This window comes from Amblyomma maculatum, chromosome 1, assembly GCF_055883805.1.
Source record: "Amblyomma maculatum isolate TAMU_Amacu chromosome 1, ASM5588380v1, whole genome shotgun sequence".
NCBI lineage: Eukaryota > Metazoa > Arthropoda > Arachnida > Ixodida > Ixodidae > Amblyomma > Amblyomma maculatum.
The window spans coordinates 499,504,744-499,524,193 of record NC_139344.1 but is presented as its reverse complement, the minus strand read 5'-3'; the positions used below and the strand labels follow the sequence as shown (position 1 = coordinate 499,524,193).

Below are 19,450 nucleotides of genomic sequence, written 5' to 3'. Positions count from 1 at the left end.
TGAAGAAAGAGGTGATTGACTTGCAGCAGTACAGCAGGAGAAGTAATCTGGAAATCAAGGGGCTTCCTGTAGTCCAGGGTGAAAACCTTGTCGCTACTTTGACAGATATATCACGCCATTTGCAAATTGAAATCAGTGAGAGTGACATTGATGTCGTTCACCGAGTGCCATCGATGAACAAAAAAGAGTCAAATGTGGTGGTCAAATTTCATTCCCGTGCCGCTAGAGACAAAATGCTGAAAGCTGCCAAAAAACAAAGACTAAACACATTTCACCTGGGTTTCAACAGCTCAGAAGAAAAGAGTTCACCAGTCTATGTTAACGAGCATTTGTGCCCGGCAAAAAAAGTGCTGCTGGGCCACGCTTTGAAGGCAAAAAAAGAGAAGGGTTGGAAGTATGCCTGGGTCATAGAAGGTAAAATCTTGATGCGCAAGACAGACAACTCGCACGTACTGCAGGTGACGCGAATGGCTGACCTCGCCCAGGTACAGTAATAAATAGGCTACCCTGTAGTCGCTGTATCTCCGAATGACTTACACTTCTGCTCAAATCGAAAACAAATGGCTTGGGCGCGGTCAGGTATCTGTGTTACACTGCAACATCCGGAGTGCTAGGAAAAACCTCGATCATTTGGTTGCTTATCTGTCACATTACTCGTATCGTTTTGATGTTATTGCGCTGACAGAAACATGGCTCAAGCAAGGTGAAACTGTTGAAATTCCTGGATACAATTTCCTCTCGCGACCGCGGGATAGTGTATCACGTGGTGGTGGCCTCGCACTTTTTGTTCGAAAAGGGATCGACCACTGCTGTAAATGCAATGCTAGTTATGAAGCAGGTGTAGTTGAAACACTGTTCATTGAAATGAAGTGTGGCATCATTATAGGTGTTGTTTACCGCCCACCTAGCGCTTGTCTAAACAAATTCTATTCCGTAATGGAAACTACGCTATTATCACTTGCGACGGGTAAATCGTCTTTGATTGTATGTGGTGATTTCAACATTGATTTGTTGAAAGATGATTGCCGTGATTACCTCTTGCTGATACAGTCCTTTAACTTGACAAATGTTATAGATGAGCCAACTCGAGTCACTAACCAATCTGCCTCTCTGATTGACCATGTGCTTTGCAACAAGGACATAAATGTGTTTGCTGGTGTGTGCGACATTGCCATCTCAGACCACAATCCCATCTTTATTCTTTATCCCTGTGACCCTTTGCTTTATCCTCCCAAGCAGTTTAAAAAACGTACCACCCGAATCGATTACGCTCAAGTGCGATCGCTGCTTCAGTGCACAGATTTCGAAGGCGTGCATGATGATGACATAGATATTGAATATCAATACCTGATAAGGAAAATCACAGACGTCATTGACCGATCCACTTACACATACACTAGGCGTAACTACGACCATGGTATATGCCCTTGGATGACAAAAGCTATACTTGAAGTCTTGAAAAAGAAAGATTCATACTATCATAAGTGGAAAAACAATCGAACTAATAGGTATTACCGGGAACAGTTTCGATGCTACAGAAACAAATCGGTCGCCATGATGAGGAACTCAAAGAAACAATACTACACTAATCTAATTATGAGACAGGAAGGAAATTCCAAAAAGATATGGGGAATTGTGAGCGATGTTGTTGGATTAAAGAAAAAAGAACATATCCTTCCAGACTTAATCTCAGAGGAGATGGCTGATACCTTCAATAATAATTTCGTCGATCGAGGAAAAAAACTGGTTAATGGCTTTCCTTCAACAACGCCTCACCTAGGAAGACCTATTGCAACAAATAATACCTTTGCTTTCCGGGAGATAACTGAAGAAGAAATGAGGTCAGTAGTTAAAAATCTGCGAGAAAACAAAGCTTGTGGGTATGACGGAATACCATCGAAGGTGCTAAAAGACAATATCGACATTCTTTGCACCCCCTTATGCAACATAATTAACCATGCGATGGTTAGCTCTCAGTATCCAATAAGCTTGAAGATTGCGAAAGTTGTGCCAGTCTACAAGACAGGAGATCCCAATGACCCCAGTAGTTACAGACCCATATCTGTGCTTAGTATAATCAATACTGTTTTTGAAAAATTAATATCCTTACAATTGAACAAGTTTCTGCTTGATAATAATGTAATCTGTGCTGAGCAGCATGGCTTTATCTCAGCCAAATCAACAACCACTGCTGTCACATCACTTTCTCACCATATTAACACTGCTCTTCACAAAAATCAAATTGCAATAGTAATATTCCTCGACATAAAAAAGGCATTTGAGTGCGTCTGTCACTCAGAGTTATTGGAAAAATTAAAATTGTGTGGTATTACTAATGCCTCTCTCCAGTTTTTTGATAGCTACCTTTCCGCTAGAAAACAAAAAGTAGTGCTGAGTGACAGACACTCCACACTACTACCTGTGACTTGCGGGGTCCCGCAAGGATCTGTATTGGGTCCTGTTTTGTTTTCCATTTTCGTGAACGACCTACCGCAGGCCGTTCAATTTTCAAAAGTCTTTATGTATGCAGATGACACTGCTCTTTTGTTCACATCTAAGTCACTCTTGGGCCTAGAAAATACGATAACGTCCGAACTGTTTAATGTTTCAGAATGGTTTCGTGCTAATAAACTAACAATAAATGTAGATAAAACTAAATATGTAGTATTCCACTCCAAGAGAAGAAACATTGACCCTAGTACGATTCACATATCTCTAAACAACGATTGTATTCAGCAAGTTTGTTCTTTCAAATACCTTGGTATCATCTTTGACCAACACTTGCACTGGCAAGAGCAGATAGATAAGCTATCTAAAAAGCTAGCTTTCAGTTGCTACGCGCTTACCAAGGCGAAAAGGTATTTCCCGTACACCATACTACGTTCCCTGTATTTTTCGTTATTTCACTGCCACATCAGCTACTGCTGTGAGTCTTGGGGACAAACGTACAAAACTTATCTACTTCCCTTACAGAGACTGCAGAAGAGAGCATTGCGTATAATATACCGCGTATCTTTCGACTGCAGCAACAATAATTTATTTCTAGAAAATCGAGTACTTTCTTTAGAATCAATGCTTAAATACAAAATCTGTGTATTGGTAAATAACATCATTAATACTAGTATTCCTCTGCCACTTGATATTTTCTTGTTGCCATCTCGCAATACAAGACACGCATTAAATGGCAATTTCAACCTCCCTGCCTGCCACAATGTGTACGGAGAACGTTTAGTACAATTTTCTGGAGCAAAACATTGGAACACGTTGCCTATTAATGTAAAACTTGCAGGTAACTTTAAAATGAGTTGTAAAATGTTCTTTATTAACAGCCAAGGAGAGTTATGATCCCCTCCCCCCCCCCATTTTTTTTTGTGTGTGTGTGCGCTTGCGTTTTGTATTAATTGCCTATGAATTGCTTGCTGAAAAGTATTTTTCTCCGTGCCTGTTGATTCTTTTTGCTTGTCTGTTTGAGTCGTTTTTTTTTTGTATGTTTGTGTGTGTGTGTGTTTGTATGCGCTCATTACGGCTGCCTGACCAAGATTATTCTGTACTGGACCGTCTACTAGCCCCCCGGCTATCGGTCCAAATATTCTTTATGTATTTCGTTTCCTACAATTAAAGATCACTTTGATTGATTGATTGATTGATTGACATGCTCCTGTATGACACGCTGAAGGGTCTGAGTGAGTGGCGGCGCTGGCCAGGCGCTGGTGGGCAGGTATACAAAAAAAGCTGGCGTGCGACTTCCTCATGAACTTTTGAATGTGCTAAATGAGCGACTGTTGGTCTAGGGCACCATCCCCGAATAGAGCCAAGCTCGAAAGGGTGGCTTGCTGAAGACCAGCACGACGTGTGGGAAGCCGCTGTTTGTGCAGCTCATCGAAGCTTTGGCAGCTGATAACATTGGATACAGTTTGTGGGTTTCAGCACCTCAGGAATTGTTGTGGGCGACGAGCATATGAAAGGAATCATCGTCAATGCCTTGCATAATATGTCTGATCTTATCGGCCTCACTCATGGTAGGGTTGATGGGCTTTCAGACGTCGACGACATCCTCTATGTAACTGGTGGAGTGCCCGACTTCGTTGCAAGCGTTGCTCAGCACGAAGTTTACAGATAGCGGGACAGCCAAACACTTCTGTCAGGCTGATCTTGAAAGTAGTCCAGGTAGAGATGACAGCCTCATGGTTTCGGCACCACAAATTGGCAACGTCACTCACGTAAAAGATAACGTTTGTGAGTTTCGCGACATCGTCCCACTTATATGCACTTGCGCGTTCATTAGACTCCAACCAGTCTTCCACATCCTTGTCATCGACCGGTGCCACTGAAGATGGCTGGGTCATGCAGCCGCGCTGCGCCGAAACAGATGACAAACGATGGAGGAGGTGGGTTTGGTGATTGGTTGGCAGTCTCAGGCATCGCGGAAGTGGTAGGCAACGCTCGGCTGCAGAGCTCCAGTTTGAGGGGATTGCTGTCACGCCCACTACTTGTAATCGAAGATTTTGCACAGGGCGCTACGTCGTGAACAGTGAACAGAACGTGCGGCGATCAGTCATAGCATTGTCGTCGCCTTTCATGAGCATTAGGCGCTGAACATGATTGTCGCCATTCTCTTTATTGATCATGGCGAATATATGTCAGAGCCGAATACCTGTCTTACAATTATGTATCACGTTGGTGCCGAAGCCATTACTCCCTAACTTCCCCCACAAAGTTGGGGGTGCTGAACATGATTGTCACCATTCTCTTTATTGATCATGGTGACCATTTCAGAGCTGAATACCTGTCTTACAATTTTTTATCACGTAGGTGCCGAAGCTATTGCTCCCTAACTTCCACGACAAAGTAGGGGCCCACAATCTTTGACTTAGAAATGTCCACCTCATCTAGCATGATAACAACGAAACTCTTTAAAAACGCCTCTATGAATTCGATATTCTGTCACATTGCAAGTAAATGAAACTGCGCACCTTCAGCATTAAACATGAATAGACAGATACTAAAAACCTTTGAGGCCACTTGAAGCGGTGTCCGTTGAGGCCACTTAAAGCGCTGTCATTGTGTTGTACAACCGTTTCAGTACCTCAGAAAACGTACTAAAGTGCGGAGCTGTGACACTCGTTGCAGGAACTAATACCCCTGTCATACGGACGGTTTCGATCCTCATTGAACTCGATCTGCATTCAACTCAATGCAGATCGAGGTTGTCACACGGCAACTTTCAAATGCAATCGAGCTCGAGCCTGCTTGACTTCAAGCTGCTTCCTCAATCGCTCTCGAGATTTCAAGCACACTCGAAAGCGGTCGTCGACACCCTCGTAGCGCACACGAGGAAAATTTCTCAATGCTCATTGAAAATGCTCGTGTAGCATGGGATGCTTCAACCCTTCTTGAAAACCTCAATGCAGATAGAGTTCAATGAGGGTCAAAAGTGACCATGTGACAGAGGTATCAGACCACCCGTATCTGCTACATAATGGCTCTTATCGCTTAGCAGTACGCGGCAAGAGGCAGTTTAATACACGAGGAGTGACCCGAAACATTCGTTTCATTTAATGAAGTAAAATTGCCCACATGCTTACCAGACCAATTAGAGACGGTGACGTACAGACACGATGCTACCAGAGAGCCACCTGCTTCCGTACTGAGGCCGGCCGCCAGAACCTCCAATGTATCTGGAAAACAAAGCAGAGGCCAAATGCAAGTTCTTAATGCCCTTCCCAACAGTGTCTTATATACGACTGTCTGGAACAGCGTTCTAGATAATACATATTTACCCGCAGCATTGTTCAGCATACTTTATACCACTTCCCATTACAGCCCTCACTATCTATCCTTCATGCTAACAGACTGCTTCTGATGGAGGCCGTTTTATATTTATTATTATTAGAGTCCCAAAAACGCATATCAATAGCACTGCTCCGGCTAAATTTCGAAATACCGCTATGTAGCACGCAGCATTATATGCATGGATATCACATATACTTGGGTGTCTTGTGGGTCGTTTCCATCGAAGCGCAGCAGCTGCAGCCAGTATTGAACCAGGGAGGAAACAGCATCACGGGGAGGGAACAGTATCAGAACACAGTAACAGGGAGGAAACAGAAGATGACTCCTATTCGGAATCATCTTCAAACAACACTTTTTCACACACACAGTATATACATGCCAAATATTTTAAGATGAATTCTTTTATGGTTTCTTGTTAATGCGGCTCAAAGTTTGCACAAACTGTTTTTTTTTAATATCAATATTCATAGACTAGTTTGTTCAGTAAATTGGGCACATTGAATCGTGCATCTGGTTTCTATAACTAGTGTGGCAAAAAGGGATAAACCAGTTTCCTGTATTTTGGAGGATCTAAGCCGGTACTGTTTGTGAGAGGCAAGTTAAATCTAGAAACACTCGATTATTATATTTCGAAGATGTTTTGTATCTGATTACTAAGAAATATTTGTACAAGCAATAAACGGGTATAATATGGTATTGTAAAAATAGTTGATCGGTTGGAGCACGGTAGTCAACATGGGCTATGCCACGAACAGCTTTTTGCAACATGTATATATTATGCATATTTGTTTCAGATGTAGTTGCCCTAACCAAAAAAAACAGTAGGTTAAATGAGACAAAAAAATAGCGTTATATATTTTTAACTTGACGGAGACCGGTAGACAGTATCGAAATTGAGCAAGAATACCAACGCACCTCGACAGATGAAATGACAGGAACGCTCAAGACTACTTGAACGTTCCAGCTCATTTGACGGGAAAAGTACTCCTAGTGTTTTAAGCACGTCTTTTAATTCTATGTTGATGTTAGCAATCTTTATGTCGAAGTTCTGACTAATTGCTAATTGCCTTGGGTGAAAAACAACTGCTTTAGTTTTTTGAGTATTTTCAGTAGTGCATGCTTTCACTCCACATTTTTAATTTATTTATTGCATTATTTATAATTGGAAGAAGAAGCTGAAGGGAGGAGCCTTGAAAAAATAAACTCTTATCATCTGCATTAATAATATATTTTGGTTTATTATGAATAGAAACTATATCATTTATGTATAACATGAACAGAAGAGGCTCTAAAATTCTACTTTGCGGTACACCGGTAAAAACAGCGGTGGGATGATGTGGATGGTCAGAATATGGCTGGTGAAAGCAGATAAGTACCATTGCATTCTGTTCTAACGCGGCCAAGGTGTGAATTCCGGCAGTTACGCAACACGGCACCCATTGTTTCATTTAAATTTCGCTCTATAAACACAACGCAAGTTTCTAGTTCTGTGTTCATAGCATAGCTGTAGTCCTGGCAATTCTGAAAGCATTATCTGACTTAAGGCCCCGTTGCAGATAACACTTAAACGTTCGCGTTGTATGCTCGTAAGCAAACAATGAGTGAAATTTCATTTCCTTCACATCTCTACCACACGCTTTATGTGAAGTCATATTCGCAGATCCGAACACCTCCGGTGCTGGTACAGAGCAGAGCATTCCCAATCAATCAGCTACATATTTACAATGTGGAGCTTCCACTGCAAACGTTTCACAACTTGTCTGGCTGACCGGCAAATTAAGAACTCCTTGAGACTGGTCGGTGTCTTGATAGCTCTCTTAAGGAAAGGTCTTGTCTGTTGTTTATGTGAGATATTGCAAACGACAGGTTGCTTTCGCAAGGTACAATGTTTTATATAGTACTATGTAAAGCTTTCGCATTTCATTCTCCTAAGTTACGCGCTGACTGTATTTTGCAGTATCCTGAATTACAATTTCTTCTTTGCCATAAAAGTATCATTACCATAAAATCATTACCAATCATTACCATAAAAATCAATGAAAACATAAGGTTTAAAGAGGCACGACAGCGATATCTTGTTAAACGGCACTTTTTTGTTCACAGCCAAACCGAACTATTCCAATGTGGTGGAGCATAGGGGCAGCACACCACAACAGGATTTGGTCTCCGCCGAGGTTCAGCCTCAGGCAGGGCCATCCCTGCCCCAGGCAGAAGCAGTGAAAGCTGCCCTGCCATCGCAGAAACAGGGCACACTGGCCCCAGAGCCAGCAGCCCAAAAGGCTTCTCCCCCAGAAGGGAAGCCTACAACCAACACTCCTAACTCTCCCCAAACGTCCGAAGCCCCCGAGACAATGGACACAACCCCTTCCTCGTCCACGCTGCAGCGGCGGCATAACTCTGGAAATATAACGGAGAGAAAAAACTCTTATTACAGGACCAGACAAACCTGAAACCTAAACTCAGGTACATTCCATAAAAAAATATGGCGTTCCTCATACACTGGAACTGCCGAGGTCTCATAAACAACTACAACGATATAAAATACATTTTACATTCATTTTCTCCTGTAGCCCTTTGCCTACAGGAAGCTAACTTAGGACCACACCAAAACATTTTAAAAGGACACAACATTTTTCGCTGCGACCAAAAAGAAGCAAATAGGTTATTTGGAGGTGTCGCTATTGTAGTGCAGAATGGAGTAGCAACACGTGATATTAGCCTCAAAACCAAGTTTGAAGCTGTTGCTGTCTCTATCATTCATTATAAAACAATAACTATATGCTCACTGTATCTCCAACCGCACCTAACTGTAACCCTTCATGATCTGGAAGAGCTTTTAGAACAACTGCCAGAACCATATCTGGTTGGAGATTTTAATGCGCACTCCACTTTTTGGAGAAGCGATCAGACAGACACTAGAGGTCGTATATTAGAGGATTTTATATTATACAATAATATCATCATCATCATCATCATCATCATCATCATCAGCCTGATTATACCCACTGCAGGGCGAAGGCCTTTCCCATATCTCTCCACTTAACCCGGTTCTGTGCTAGCTGCGTCCACTTGACCCCTGCGAACTTCTTAATCTCATCTGCCCACCTAACTTTCTGCCGCCCCCTGCTACGCTTTCCTTCCCTTGGAATCCAGTTTATTACCCTCAGCGACCATCGGTTATCCTCTCTTCGCACTACATGTCCTGCCCATGTCCATTTCTTCTTCTTAATTTCCACTAGAATGTCGTTAACTTGAGTTATTTCTCTGACCCACTCTGCACGCTTTCTATCTCTTAATGTTACCCCTACCATTTTTCGTTCCATAGCCCTCTGGGTTGTCCTCAACTTAAGTAGAACTCTCTTGGTTAGCCTCCACGTTTCAGCCCCATAGGTGAGTACAGGCAAGATGCAACTGTTGTACACTTTCCTCTTGAGCGATACCGGTAAGCTGCTAGTCATAATCTGCGAGTGCTTGCCAAATGCGCTCCATCCCAATCTTATTCTTCTTGTTATTTCCTTTTCATGGTCCGGATCTGCGGTTACTACCTGTCCTAAGTAGATATTGCCTAAGTAAGATTGCCTTGCTAAGCAACTCGGGAGATGAACTGCAAATAATGATTGATGACCTAGACAGGAAAAGTAGAAAGGTGGGCTTGAAAATCAATATGCAGAAGACTAAGGTAATGTTCAACAGCCTCGGGAAGGAACAGGAGTTTACATTAGGTAGCGAAATACTGGAAGTAGTAGGCGAATACAATAATATCTGCCTGCTAAATACAGGAAAGCATACATACTGCTTCCCAAGCACGGGGAAAATGAGCGTTTTAGATTTATCATTTAGCTCCCCATCAATTTTTACTGATTTTAAATGGGACGTCTTTGACAATCCTCTAGGAAGTGATCATTTGCCTGTCTTTATCAGCCTAACACCCTCACCCTCCATCACTCTAAACAAACCCAAGCGGTGGAAGCCGCACCTTGTGAACTGGGCTCTAGTCCAGTCTGAAGCCAGCCTGGAAAAGGTCTTTTCCGAAAAACTCAGTGTTGACGAGATAATTGAAAAATTTACGGCCTGCATCATTGACGCAGCACTTGTAGCTATACCACAGTCTTCAGGAGTGATACTGAAAAATCGCAAAGTCTGGTATAATCAGGAGTGCAGAGATGCAAAGAAGAAACAAAACAAAGCTTGGGGAACCTTTCGCAGGTGCCTTACAAACGAAAACCTTGTAAAATTCAAACAGGCGAAAGCTAGGGCACGTTACGTCCGCTGAAACGCTGAGAAGGCTTCTTGGCAAAAATACATATCATCAATAAATAGCTGAATCACATCAAAAAAAATATGGGAGCTTGTTCACAAACTGGATGGCAACTTCTCCCCGTACACGGTCCCTTTTCTAACATCTCCTGGCACCCAAACAAACTTACAGGAACAGGCAGATATTCTAGGCGATCATTTTTCTGCAATTTCAAGCTCACTACACTACCCAAAATCTTTCATAACATACAAAAACAAGGCCGAAAAACAAAAACTGCCAGCAAGTGGAAGTACAAATGAAGCATATAACAAGTTAATAACGCTGCAAGAAATGAACACGGTTCTATCTGCCGGCAAGAACACTGCACCTGGCCCAGATCAAATTCACTATCAGATGCTAGCACATCTTTCTACACCGGCTTTAGAAGCACTTCTGAAATTTTTCAACAAAATATGGGTATCCGGGAGTATTCCTGAGGCCTGGAAAAAAGCCTTTCCCTAAACCAGGAAAGCCACCAACGGCCCCCAGCAGTTATAGACCCATAGCTCTCACAAGTTGCCTTGCAAAGTCTTTTGAAAGTGTTCTTAATACCAGATTAGCCTTTGTCCTTCATACCCGAGAACTTCGAGACATTCACCAATGTGGGTTCGAAACAGCATGTTCTACCACAGACCATCTAGTCCGCCTTGAAAACACTGTTCGTGAAGCATTTATTCACAAACAGCACTGCCTTGCCCTCTTCTTTGATATGGAAAAGGCGTATGACACTACATGGAGATTTGGCATCCTCCTTGACCTAGCACATTTAAGCATACGTGGTAGGATGTTAAACTGTCTAAAGGACTTCTTGTCAAATCGCTCATTCCGTGTGCGCTTGGGCTCAACCTTTTTAAAGAACTTTGTACAGGAGAATGGTGTACCACAGGGATGCGTCTTAAGCACAACTCTCTTTATAGTAAAAATGAATTCCATAAGCACAGTTATCCCGAAATCCATAATGTATTCAGCTTATGTTGACGATCTACAGATTGCATACACATCCTTTATCGTATTTACACGTGAGAGACAGATGCAGTTGACCATAAATAAACTAGCAGCATGGGGAGACACAAACGGATTTCAGTTTTCTCCTCAAAAAACAGTGGCTGTCCTATTCTCTCTCAAACGAGGCTTACAAACAGATCCTACACTACACCTGAACAAAACTAAATTACCGGTGAAAAACGAACACAAATTTCTAGGCGTAACTTTTGACAAAAAACTCGCCTTTCTTCCTCATATAAATGTCCTGAAGAAAAAGGCTTCCAAATCTCTAAATATGCTAAAAGTACTAAAGTACATACTAAAACATACCATAAGCTAAAATGGGTTTCTTGTTCCTTGGTTCGAACGTCCAGCAAACATGATAAGGAGTAAAAAAATGTCTTAGCTCGAGAAAACGAATGGAATTCTTGTCTGGCACTTCGTGGGTCAGCTCATGTGGCGCCATTGTGTTCGCAAACACGGTCAGAACTTGAGGTACCCGACTTAAAATGGTTTCATTATTGCAATCTGAGATAACTAAGTAATCATCTACGAACTGGAAGATCTTTAAAACGCATGAGTTATCAAAGCTTTCATTAAGAGCTCCGTCATACATGCCGAGGTAAAGGTCACTGAGAACTGGGGCAATGCATGATCCTATACATATCCCCTGCATTTGTATAAACCGAGACCCATTCCAATCTGCAAAGGTTGATTTGAGGTAAACCGACAACAATTCCAAAAAGCCATCAACAGTAATGGCTGTCCAAAAATGGCGCCGTGGCTTTTCAGAATAAGTGTGGCATTACTGATGATGGTTTTTGGAATTGTTGTCGGTTTACCTCAAATCAACCTTTGCAGGTTAGAATAGGTCTCGTTTTATACAAAGGCAGGGGATTCGTATAGGATCATGCATTGCCCCAGTTCTCAGTGACCTTTACCTCGGCATGCATGACTGAGCTCTTAATGAAAGCTTTGATAACTCATGCGTTTTAAAGATCTTCCGTTTCGTAGATGATTACTTAGTTATCTTAGATTGCAATAATGAAACCATTTTAATTCGGGTACCTTAAGTTCTGACGGTGTTTACGAACACAATGGAGCCACTTGAGCTGACCCACGAAGTGCCAGACAAGAATTCCATTCGTTTTCTCGAGCTAAGACTTTTTTTCACTCCTAATCATGTTTGCTGGGTGTTCGAACCAAGGAGCAAGAAACCCATTGTAGCTTATGGTTCTGCTCATTCAAAGTTGGTTAAAAGGAATATTGTGCAATCTGGTTTTAGTAACGCCTTGACGAAGTCATGTAAGCGCAAATTTCAGGATAGCTTTTCAGCTCAAGTGTGCAGGCTGACGCAGTCGGGACTACAAAGAACTACAAAATGAAGATGACAGGCCCTTCAGCTGAAGTCCAACAGTGAAATTAGGTACCAATAATACCTTATATCCACAAGATTTCTCATAATCTCAAGAAGATTGGTAAGAAGGCAGGCGTTCACATGGTCTTTTCAGCCCCGCACCGCCTATCAAGACATTGTTGCATGGTCAACAAAACGACAAAGAGAGATAATGGCTGCACCACAAGGCACAAGAACCCCGCCGTAACATGCGCAGAAGGGCATGTATACTCCTCCCTCTATCTTGTGGCAAAGCATACATCGGCCAAACCGGCCGATGTATTAATAAACCTTTAATGGAGCATAGCAATGGTTTTTCAGTGTCATCGTCCAAAAACCTGTCAGTGCATTGGCGCAAATGCGACAGCAATAGAAAATGCTCCCGTCTTTCAGAAAACGACCATTCTAAACCGATCCCATAACAAGCTTACACGCGAAATAGTGGAAGTCGCTTTGATTTCTAAGCACAAGGATGAATGCATCAGCACATCCTCAGTTTTCCTTTCGAACAAAGAAATTGCTTTTTTCTCTGATTGTGCTTGATTTTATCTTTGATTTTATTTGCACTCTTTACACGCCTTCGTTTTATACATTTTGAATTGCAGTCAGTCATATTGTTTAATTCGATGCTGGTTTCTTGTTTTGCAGTGTCAGTTGGTTGGCTTTCAATTTTGTTTCAACATTTGCATCTTTCTCTCTTCTTTTTTAATGTTTAATTTACTTATTTTTTGTCCATCTCATAAATTTCTCTGCAGTTTTTTAAACAAGTTCTTATATAAAACCTTTTTTTCTGTGCATCCACCTTTTTTAGCCATGGTTGCTTTTTAAGGACTGAGAATTTTTGTTGCCTTTTCACGCACTTTCACTATGGCCACTATTATCATGTTATGTCACTGTATCATGTCAGTCGTGTGTTAGGCATTTAATTTATCGATTTTTTATACTTGTGTTTGTCCCATGAATTTGAGCGAGCCCTCCGCTCCTTTGGCATTGCACATTCCACTACATCCGTCAATCATCCCCAGTGCAATGGCCTCGTGGAGCGTGTTAACCGCACTATCACGAATATACTTGCCTCCTTCGTGGCTCCGTCCCACAAAAACTGAGATCGTTTTGTTTCTGCGGCAGCTTTTGCACTCAACACTGCGAGGCAAGAAAACTGCCATGCATGTTGACAAGTTTGGTTTCAGTGCGACACATCACATAAGCTGCAAAATTTGTCCTTCAGTCATTTTATTGAAGAACTTGTAATGCATTATGTAATGGTGCGGGACCCTGTACCCGCCAAGAGATAGACACAGAAGAACGGAGGACACCAGGCAAACACCACTTGCCCCGGCGCTCTTCTTTTGTTCTCTAACCCTCGCGCTGGCGCCACGCGCTTGTCTCGCGCTCGTCCTGCGCCTCTCCCTTTTCTGGCGCAGCGCTCCTCGGCGGGCACCGTAACATGGGGGGGGGGGGCGGGGGGGGGGAGTTTCAGTGAGCTGCTGCAGGCGCTTCAATTATTGGTTGGCGTTTCGTGGGGAATGCAGTGAGGCAGCTGGCGACGACAGTAGTGGTGATGACCCGGTATCTAAGTCGGAGTCAATGTTGGCGCTGTTGACATATTGATTCATGTTTACACATGCTCCGTGAAAATGTGGTGCACACCGCATCGTCTATGCTCGGGGAGGTCTTCGAGGCGGTATGTCACGGGGCCGAGCCATTCAACGACACGGTAAGCGCCGCAGTATCGGGGCATGAGCTTCGTGTAAGGGCCAGTCGTGCAGATGGTGCGGCGAACGAGGACCAAGTCACCCAACCGGAAGGTGGGATGTGGTGGTGATGCTGCATTGGCCACTCTCACACGCGCATGAGCCGTGAGAAGGTTGCACTGAGCGTCGAGGTGGGCGTAACGAAGTCGTTGGGCAGAGTCAATTGGTGACGTAGTCTAACGGTGAAGGCCCAACTGCGCGTCGAGAGGGATGTAGGGTGTTCTGCCATAGACGACTGAGAACGGTTTGAGTCATCTAGGCCGACATCTGTTGGCTTTACACCATAGTTTTATGTAAACGGGCTGTTGTCTTTGATAATGCTGCTCACGAATTCCCAGTTCTGCTTTTATGTAATGCAGCTCTTTTTAATAAAAACAACTCTAGAATGGCTTTACACATCTCTCTAAACATGGTGATTTAGGCTGGTACAAGACAAATGTTCTGGTACCTGGGTAGCAATAGTATGACATCGCACTCTTTTTGTTAAGGAGGCAAGTTGCTAACACGTCTTGTCAACATTGGGCTGTAATGGGTGCACTGGACCAGGCTCTGCACCGATGTTTCTCCTGGTGGTGTCTAAGGTTGCTGCGTAAGTTCTGGTGCAGCCTCCTTCACTGCAGTGAAACCGTCATCTTCATCAACTGTAATATCTTAAGAGGAACGTCCTGCATGTGCCACAAGCGGTGGTTACACCTGGATAAAGAAGTTGCGTGATTGGTTTTGGGAGGGAACTTTATTGCGATAACAATATGTGCAAACACTGTTTCGGCCGATAGCTATATAAGCTAGTGGCCAGTCTGATAAAAAAATTACTTGTAGTTCAGCCGCAGAGCGCAAAAGGCTGAAAAGGTAATCTTCATATACACAGTAGGACTCGTTTGCAAGATACACACCACAGAACACTAAAAAAACAAACACACAAAAAGCCAAGCACACTTGGAGCAGACCAGGAGCTAGATATTGAGTGGCTAAAATACAAACAAAGCTGCCTGCACAAATGTTAAACAGAAGGTAAATCTCTGCTCAACCTTACGGCTGCCTGGTCTGCTCCAGAGTGATAGTCCCCCCAGGCTTGTTCGATGTTATATAGGAGCCATGCCGTCTACCGTCAGTGTCCCTTGAGGAAAAGCGTAGCGTTTTTTGTGGAAAACCTGCGGTGCTCGTTGCATTTGTGTAACACAGGATGACCACGCGAGCTAGGCATTACGTCCTGGTCGTCAGCGCAGATGATCGATCTTCAAAGATTGGCCAGCGGGAACTCTAACTGTCGCTGACAAGGATATCTTCGACATCTTCATTTCTGAAATCACGTTAATAGTCTGTCGTCAGCAGCATCAGTTCGTTTCCAGATCCGCAACGAGCAAAGATGGTGCTACAGGAGGAATAGAGTCCATTCATGAATAAGGCAAGTGAAGCACCAATATGGGGATATAGAAGTTGGATTTAAAAATATAAAACTGAAAGGAGAAAACCTTTTTAGGAGTGCACAAATGGAAATCGTCGCCTTTGTCAGTATTGTCAAGCTGATGGTTTTTACGTGCAAGATCATGTATTGAAACCTGCTTACCCTGCTACATAAAAACCAGATCAGAATATACGAGAGCATCGAGCGGACACTAGGAAGGTGTAAAAGAGAGAAAAATGTATTTGAATTTTTTGTCGTTCCAGGCTTCGTCGTGAACAAGAACTGCTCATACAGTCTCATCATGCTAGAACGGTGCTTTTTCCTTTGTGCATTATATGATAATGCCTCTGTTGATCTAACTGGCATTTCTCATGGATCCATACCATGCAGTTTTTATAGGGGGCTGAACAAACTGTCTGCACATTCCTCAACAAATGGAGGAAATCAGAGACAAAGTGCAAGGAGCAATTCTTGTCCGCAGCATAGGCTGACCACAACTTCCTGCTAGGGAAATTGGGCATGCGCTTACCGCGGGGGGGGGGGGGGGGGGGGGGGGGGGGGGGTGTGTGTCATTGACGCATGCCGCCTGAGAAATATAGTTTATATTCCACTTTTACGTGAATTGTTTTTGCACTAAATTGCCATCTATGAAGTAGAAACTGCTGTTCATGACGCAAGTTGAAGTTCAGATGCATATCGTTTTGAAATAAATCACATTAAAATGCTCGAACATGAACAAATTTCTCAATACCTATGTAGAATGGGCACCTGACCGAACCACCTTCAAATAGCTAGGTCTGATCGCACAAACTGTTGGAACTGTTGGCAGGTTTATTCATAGTTTGCTTTTACCTTGCTCCTGGCGGCTGTCGTCGGAGGTGGCCATGATCCAGGCATAGTCTGCTTTCCATTTCTCCTTGCATGTGCAGTCTTGGGTCTCGGATCCATCTGTGGGTCGTAGCAGGCGGCGACGTCTTGCCTCTTGACGCAGTGCGTTTTATGGATCGATAACTCACTGGCTTCCTGTACAACGGGGCTGCTCGCTTTAGTGGTGACGAGTACTGCATGCATCTCCCGCTCAAACTTGCTCGTTGTCACAACTGCGTGCATTGAAAATCAGAAGTGTCGTAACACATTATACATGTCATTAAAATTACAAAAAATAATCATTATAAAATAGACAGGCACAAAATAAAGTACAATCAGCGTCTGATAAGACTCTGTTTTTACTTTATTTTGGAATAGACCTGGGGTCCCAACAAAACATGGCCTACCCCCGCAGGGGGCACCTGTTAAAGCAGGTGTTTGTGTGTTTTGTGCGACACCACGGACCCCGAGCACCCACGCTTAGCCGTGCGTGGCATCGTCGTGTCTGGGGAAAAGGGGATCCTGGTGGTTGAGCCGATGCCGAGTGTTTGAACCTTTAAGGCCCCTCGACGGAGGCAACACACCACTTTGGCCCACGCTTCCCATAGACGGCACCTCCGGGCTGACCCACCCGGGGGAAACCGGCAGTCGCCTTTTCCTATCCTTCCCTTCATCTTTCACGTTCCTATCTTCTATCCTACAACTCTCCTGTCCTCTACTCTATTCTTGGTTTTTCCTTACTTCCAGACGGCGAGGGTTAACCTTGTGTGGCTGACTACCCTGAGTTACGCCATATTAGGTTATAGTTACTGTGTACAGCTGACGTGGACAGGACTTGCCTGCCAATTCCTGCCCCGTCCCCTCGTTGGGCTCCATGGTGGGTGGCTGGTACCGCAGCCGAACATCATACATTATGTATGGCTTCTTCCTCCAAACAAACTGATTTCCTTTCCAAGGAAATGCGGACCGATGTATCAGCCCAGTTCTTTTCAGCGAAGCATGAAACTTTCCCTAAATATCATGTGATCCACAGTGAAAGCCCTTCCAAACAAGCTCGGCTTATATCCCCTTTTAAAGTATCTAGGTCTCTCACAACCATACTAGGCCCAGGATACAAAGTTAGTAAACTGGCTAGCGAGGATCTCCTGCTTGAGCTGCAAAGCAAACTCCAGTACAGCAACCTTCAGCAACTTGCTACATTTGGGGATAGCCCAATAACAGTCAGTGCTTGAACACAGTCCAAGGCGTGATATCAGAGATTGACTTCCTGTCACTCACTGAAGAACTTCTAGAAGGTCTTTCCGAGCAAAATGTAGTCGGTGTACACAGGGTCAAAATCCGAAAGAACAACCAAGAAATACCAACAAAGCACATAGTTCTCACTTTCAACTCTAGCAAACTCCCTGAATCCATTGAAGTCGGTTACATCAAAGTAGACATCCGGCCCTACATCCCAAACCCTAGGCTTTGTTTCAACTGCCAAAGATTCGATCATGGTTCCCAGAACTGCCGTGGCCGACAAACATACGCAAAATGTGCCTCAACTCAACATAAATCTGACTAGTGTGAAGCTGCGCCACACTGCGCGAACTGTGCAGGTGAACACGCCGCATACTCACGGTCATGTCCTTCTTGGAAGAAGGAAAAGGTCAGCATTACCATAAAAGTCAATGAAAACATAAGGTTTAAAGAGGCACGACAGCGATATCTTGTTAAACGGCACTTTTTTCTTCACAGCCAAACCGAACTATTCCAATGTGGTGGAGTATAGGGGCAGCACACCACAACATGATTTGGTCTTCGCCGAGGTTAAGCCTCAGGCAGGGCCATCCCTGCCCCAGGCAGAAGCAGTGAAAGCTGCCCTGCCATCGCAGAAACAGGGCACACTGGCCCCAGAGCCAACAGCCCAAAAGGCTTCTCCCCCAGAAGGGAAGCCTGCAACCAACACTCCTAACTCTCCCCAAACGTCCAAAGCACCCCGAGACAATGGACACAACCCCTTCCTCGTCCACGCTGCAGCGGCGGCATAACTCTGGAAAGATAACGGAGAGAAAAAACTCTTATTACAGGACCAGACAAACCTGAAACCTAAACTCAGGTACATTCCATAAAAAAATATGGCGTTCCTCATACACTGGAACTGCCGAGGTCTCATAAACAACTGCAACGATATAAAAGACATTTTACATTCATTTTCTCCTGTAGCCCTTTGCCTACAGGAAGCTAACTTAGGACCACACCAAAACATTTTAAAAGGACACAACATTTTTCGCTGCGACCAAAAAGAAGCAAATAGGTTATCTGGAGGTGTCGCTATTGTAGTGCAGAATGGAGTAGCAACACGTGAAATTAGCCTCAAAACCAAGTTCGAAGCTGTTGCTGTCTCTATCATTCATTATAAAACAATAACTATATGCTCACTGTATCTCCAACCGCACCTAACTGTAACCCTTCATGATCTGGAAGAGCTTTTAGAACAACTGCCAGAACCATATCTGGTTGGAGATTTTAATGCGCACTCCACTTTTTGGAGAAGCGATCAGACAGACACTAGAGGTCGTATATTAGAGGATTTTATATTGTACAATGATGTCTGCCTGCTAAATACAGGAAAGCATACATACTGCTCCCCAAGCACGGGGAAAATGAGCGTTTTAGATTTATCATTTAGCTCCCCATCAATTTTTACTGATTTTAAATGGGACGTCTTTGACAATCCTTTAGGAAGTGATCATTTGCCTGTCTTTATCAGCCTAACACCCTCACCCTCCATCACTCTAAACAAACCCAAGCGGTGGAAGCCGCACCTTGTGAACTGGGCTCTATTCCAGTCTGAAGCCAGCCTGGAAAAGGTCTTTTCCGAAAAACTCAGTGTTGACGAGATAATTGAAAAATTTACGGCCTGCATCATTGACGCAGCACTTGTAGCTATACCACAGTCTTCAGGAGTGGTA

At 43.7% G+C, this 19,450-nt stretch overlaps 1 protein-coding gene across 9 annotated transcripts in view; it reads left to right on the top strand.

The window, feature by feature from the left end:
* The window catches only part of LOC146210312 (uncharacterized), a 165,457-nt gene that overhangs the window by 24,809 nt on the left and 121,198 nt on the right, over positions 1-19,450 (top strand). The gene's annotated exons all lie outside the window — the stretch shown is intronic.